Source organism: Geospiza fortis, unplaced genomic scaffold (genome assembly GCF_000277835.1).
Source record: "Geospiza fortis unplaced genomic scaffold, GeoFor_1.0 scaffold59, whole genome shotgun sequence".
Lineage (NCBI taxonomy): Eukaryota > Metazoa > Chordata > Aves > Passeriformes > Thraupidae > Geospiza > Geospiza fortis.
In genome coordinates this window covers 2133689-2139060 of record NW_005054381.1, presented here as the reverse complement: position 1 = coordinate 2139060, position 5372 = coordinate 2133689, and the positions used below count along the sequence as shown (strand labels likewise).

Sequence of the window (5372 nt, the reverse complement as noted above, 5' to 3'; positions counted from 1 at the left end):
TACAATAAACTGCATTTTGGATACAATAAACTGCATTTTGGATACAATAAGCTGCATTTTGAAGAGCTGCCTGGAGTCCCACATTCTTCATTTCAGCTCTTACATCCCAGTGTGGGGCACCTGCTCAGGGCTGGAGCTGAGGCTCTGGGAGAGCTTTTGCAGCCCCAGGGGCTCTGTGACTGCAGGGACAGCAGGGCTCAGGTGTGACAATTCCTGCCAGCAGAAAACGTGTCCAGCCCATTTCATTCCTCCAGCAGAACGTGTCCAGCCCCTTTCCCTGCTCAGCTGGGTGTCCCTCAGCCCAGGGCTGCTCAGTGTTCACTCCCTGGGTGTGCTTAACAAAGCCTGGATGTGGCCCTGGGTTTAGTTGAGGGGTTTGGGCTGGGTTGGACTCTGTGATCTTGAAGGTCTCCTCCAACCCAGTGATTCTGGGAATTCTGTGATTCTGTGGCTCCTGGATGAGACCCAGGGCAGGAGAGCATTCATTGTTTTTCTGGAGCCATCAATACCTCACAGCCGTAATTACAAATCCTGGGGCTGCCCCTGAAGCACCATCAGCACAAGGAACCATAAATCTCCAGATTTCAGCAGCTTTTTGACCAAAGCTGGTGTGACACAACCAAACCAGGGCAGGCAGGAGGAGCTGCTGGCTCTGGGGTTCACACCAGTGAAATAACAGGCTCCAGAACTCAATGAACCTCAAAGAAGCTCATGTTCTGTCAGTGGGAAATAAATCATTGCTGAAGATGCTAAAAAGCTGGATCCCACTGTGGGATACCCCAGGACCAGGTCATCAATCTGCTGCTTCACAGCATCTGCAGAGATCTCACTTGGATTTCCCACAGGACTCTGAAAGCATCAGCCTTCTTACATTTTTTTTGTAGCCTCAAAGGTTTTCTGGACCCTCAGCAAACCCTGACCAATGCCCATCATTAATACGTGGATAAATCCTGGCTGCATCTCCACAGCAAAGCCCATCCAGGCATGGAATGCAGGCACAGATCCCCTCCTGACACAGCTCAGCACCAGGAAATGCCACCAGCTCTGCAGGAGCTCACTCTGCTGGACACCAGGATCTCTGTGATGACCATTTTAAATCTCATTTTCTGTCTGCCTCTTCTGGCAGAGCTAATTCAGACATGATCCATTACCCTGCAATCACAATTTTATCTCCTGCACAGAGGCAGGCAGGGCCTGGCAAGGAAAGCCTGGCTGTGAAACCAGACCCAGCTAGTGCTGAGACTGGGGGGATCTTTGGTGTATCAGCATTCTAAATGTTAAGGTGACAAAAATACAACAGCTGATGTATTGCAGAGCCCAGGTATTACAGCAGCATTTCCCCCAGGGATTAAGGGAGGCTATTTCTTGCAGGATATTACTGGATAAAGCAGGAGCCTGGAGCCAGTTTGAGGCTGGGCCATATTTTAGACAAATTTCATTTCAAAGAGGCCATCAGCTCTCTGCCTGGATAATCACATCTGGGATTAGCCAGGAGAGAAATCTGCCCCAAAACATTCCCATATTCTGTCTCCAGTCCCCACTGACTGTATTTGGTCACCTCTGGTCTCACAGGGCTGGAGCAGCTCTGGTGGGCAGGAAATTCCTCCTGGGGCTGCCACAGTCCCCATGCACCAAGAGTAAACCCCAAAATAGGGAATAAACTACTTTACTTCACTCCCACCCTTTTATCCTAAAGTATCTCTTAAAAACTAATGTACCTCTGTATGCTATAATTTCCAAATTTCCTCTAATCCATGCATAATTACATGGAGCACTGCACTGCATCCCTTCCATGCAAACATTGCTACCACGTGCAGGATTTTCAGAGCATGATGTGACAAAGAGATAACTGCAGTCATTATTTCTGCTCTGTGTGTGGGTACACAACAGGACAGCACGTGTCATCAGCTTCCTGTTGGGGACACTGCCCATTTATCTCCCTCCTGATCCTCCCCCAGTGCCTGCTGGCAATGTTATTTCAGTGCTTTAACATGAAAATGTTATTTCAGTGGTTTTGCACGTTTTTATTTAACATGGCTGGGAGGTTCCTGGGTGTCTCAGGGCTGTGTGGCTCCCTCAGCCCCTGAGGCCTCAGCACAGAATCCACATTTCAGATGCCTTTAACAAAGGTGTCTCCAGAACCCTGCTCTGATCTCTTTTTCCTGTTCCTTCCACTCAGCAGTGCCCAGAGCATCTCCAAAAGGGATGTGAGGGGTGCACCAAGGTTGTGGGGACCTCAGATAAAATCCTCTCCCAGCTCCTCCTGCCAGTGTTTGCCATCAGCTGAAATGCAGAGATGTGATGCTCAATGCCCTGCCCAGACTTTAGCACCATCCCTACATTATTTTAAGATAAAACAAGCATCAGAACAACCTAACAGGACCTGCTGGTCAGCAGGAGCCAACTCCCAGAGCAAACCTCTCCCTTCTACAGCAGCAGATCCACCCCAGGCAGCACCTCTGGCTCCCAGCACCAAAGCAAGAGAAGAAATGTGCTGTGAGATGTGGAGCTGTGAGAAGTGTCCAACATCCCTGTGACCCCATGTACTCCTGGCTCATTGGTAACCCCTGAACTGGTTCATACTGGAGAGCCTGGGGAGACACATCCTAAAGAACCAAAATCCTCCTGGTGTAGGTCCTGACCTCCCCACTCCATCTTTTCATGAGCGCCCAACCCTCCAGCTCCCCACAGGAGTTTCCTCAGCTCAGAAACTCCTCAGCTCACCACCCTCTGCCTTCTCACCTGCCCTCACATCAAACACCTTCCAAAAACCAACCAAACCTCACCTCCCCTGCCACCAAACACCTTCCAAAAACCAACATCAAACACCTTCCAAAAACCTACAAACCTCACCTCCCCTGCCATCACACCCCTTCCCCAAACCAAGGCTGTCCGTCCCCACGTGGCTCTGCCCCACCTGTCCCTGACCACCCCCTAAGTGCATGACACGGACTCAGACCCCATTCTGTGAGCAGAACAGAGCAGAAGGTGTCACCAGACCTTTAAATGTCATACTGGGGGTCCAGTTTCCTCAGTCACCTCCAGTGAGAGGTGCTGAAGCCCAGCCAGCTCCCAGGGTGGTGTCACAATCACAGAGGACACTCCCTGTGCCAAGCTTTCCTGTATCTCCCAAGTGCACCACTTTAGTTTAATAAAAGAGCTTGTTCTTTGTGCCCTTTTATATTTACTGGCTGAGGAAGGTTTATCCCAGCAGTGTTCATCCACTTTTATCACCCTCCAGAGGCTCCACCAGGAGCTGCCAGCACCACTCTGCTCACACCTCACCTGCAAAGGCTCTTGGGTCCCTCAGCTTTGCCTTCTGCATGGCCCAGCCCTCCTTTAACAAGTCCAGCAGCCTGAATTTGGTTCAAATAACTGTTTATTTGTCAAAGCCCTGAGTCCTGTCCAGAATAAACTGACTCCAAACTAAACTACCTCCTCCACTGAGGGCTGAATGTGCTGCCTGGGACAGGGGAGCCAAAGGAGTAACAAGAAGTCTCTGTGTGAATAGGAACAGACCTAATTTCAGCTTCCAGGGATTATGTCAGTGACCAAAACAGAGTTGTTTGGGTTCAGGATTCCCACCAGGCAGGGATCTGCACTCCTGCAGCTGCTCTGTGCCTGGGGACAAGGCTTCTCCAGACAAACCATGTCAGGATCCAGGTGGATCCCACCCACCTGGCCAGACACCACTCCTGGTCAGAGCATCACTGTCATATTTGGGGGCTGTGAAGGGAAAATCTCTGAGCTGTGCACACAGAGCAGCCCCAGCTGCCACCCACAGCCTCCCCTCCTGCTCTTGCTTTGGGCTCATCCCACCCCTGAAGCCTGGCAGGGCTGGAGCACATTTCAGAGCTGCCAACCCTTCAGCTGGAGTGTTACAACAGCCTGAGACACATTTTTCCAAAGCTTGCCCTGGGAGGAGAGGACTCTGCATTGAGGAAAACACAGTGCTGTGCTCCATGGACCCACCTCAGTCCATCACACAGGAACCATCTCCTCATTCCTCCTGGTTTGCACAAACTGGCACTGGGACTGAGGCACAGCCACTCTGTCACCTGCACTTCCACACAAGCCTGGACAGATCCACACAGCTCCTGCACCTCCCTGGTGGGTTTGTTACCAACACCCTTTTCCAAATCCCTGCACCCTTCCAGACCCTCCCTGGCCCATGTCACAGAGCTGGTGAGGGTTATGACATTGTCCCTACCTCTCCAGGGGGCTTCTTCACTTCATCTTCTTGCATTTTCATAGAACCATGGAATGGTTTGGGTGGGAAGGGACCTCAAAGCCCATCCAGTGCCACCCCTGCCATGGCGCACCAAGGGCCAGCCCCAGCTGCTCTGGGCACCCTGTGCCAGGGCCTGCCCACCCTCACAGGGAACAATTCCTTCCAGGATCCCACCTACCCCTGCTGTGTCTGAAGCCTTTCCCCTTTCCCCTGCCACTCCAGCGTGCTGTGTGTCCCTGTCCAGCTCTCCCACAGGCTCCCTCAGCAGCTGGATGCCTCCTTGTCCCCTGGTGCTGCTAAGTGAATGTCCCCAGCCCTGGGCAGTGAATGTCCCCAGCCCTGAGCGGTGGGTGCCCAGCCCTGAGCAGTGAGTGCCCCCAGCCCTGAGCAGTGAGTGCCCCCAGTTCTGGTGTTGTTCAGTGAATGTCCCCAGCCCTGGGCAGTGAGTGTCCCCAGCCCTGGGACAGTGAGTGCCAGCCCTGGGCAGTGAGTGTCCCCAGCCCCGGGCAGTGAATGTCCCCAGTTCTGGTGTTGCTCAGTGAGTGTCCCCAGCCCTGGGGCAGTGAGTGTCCCCAGCCCCGGGCAGTGAATGTCCCCAGCCCTGGGACAGGGAGTGCCAGCCCTGGGCAGGGAGTGTCCCCAGCCCCGGGCAGTGAATGTCCCCAGCCCTGGGACAGGGAGTGCCAGCCCTGGGCAGGGAGTGTCCCCAGCCCCGGGCAGTGAATGTCCCCAGCCCTGGGACAGGGAGTGCCAGCCCTGGGCAGGGAGTGTCCCCAGCCCTGCTCAGTGAATGGCCCCAGCCCTGGGCAATGTGTGTCCCCAGCCCTGCTGGAGTGTCCCCAGCCCCGGGCAGTGAATGTCCCCAGCCCTGGGACAGGGAGTGCCAGCCCTGGGCAGGGAGTGTCCCCAGCCCCGGGCAGTGAATGTCCCCAGCCCTGGGACAGGGAGTGCCAGCCCTGGGCAGGGAGTGTCCCCAGCCCTGCTCAGTGAATGGCCCCAGCCCTGGGCAATGTGTGTCCCCAGCCCTGCTCAGTGAATGTCCCCAGCCCTGGGCAATGTGTGTCCCCAGCCCTGCTCAGTGAGTGCCAGCCCTGGGCAGTGAGTGTCCCCAGCCCTGGGACAGGGAGTGCCAGCCCTGGGC

General features: G+C 54.4%; 1 protein-coding gene across 1 annotated transcript in view; it reads right to left on the bottom strand.

Moving 5' to 3' along the window:
* GALNT17 (polypeptide N-acetylgalactosaminyltransferase 17) overlaps positions 1 to 5372 on the bottom strand; it is a gene marked incomplete at its 5' end in the record, with an annotated part of 239381 nt that overhangs the window by 139004 nt on the left and 95005 nt on the right. The gene's annotated exons all lie outside the window — the stretch shown is intronic.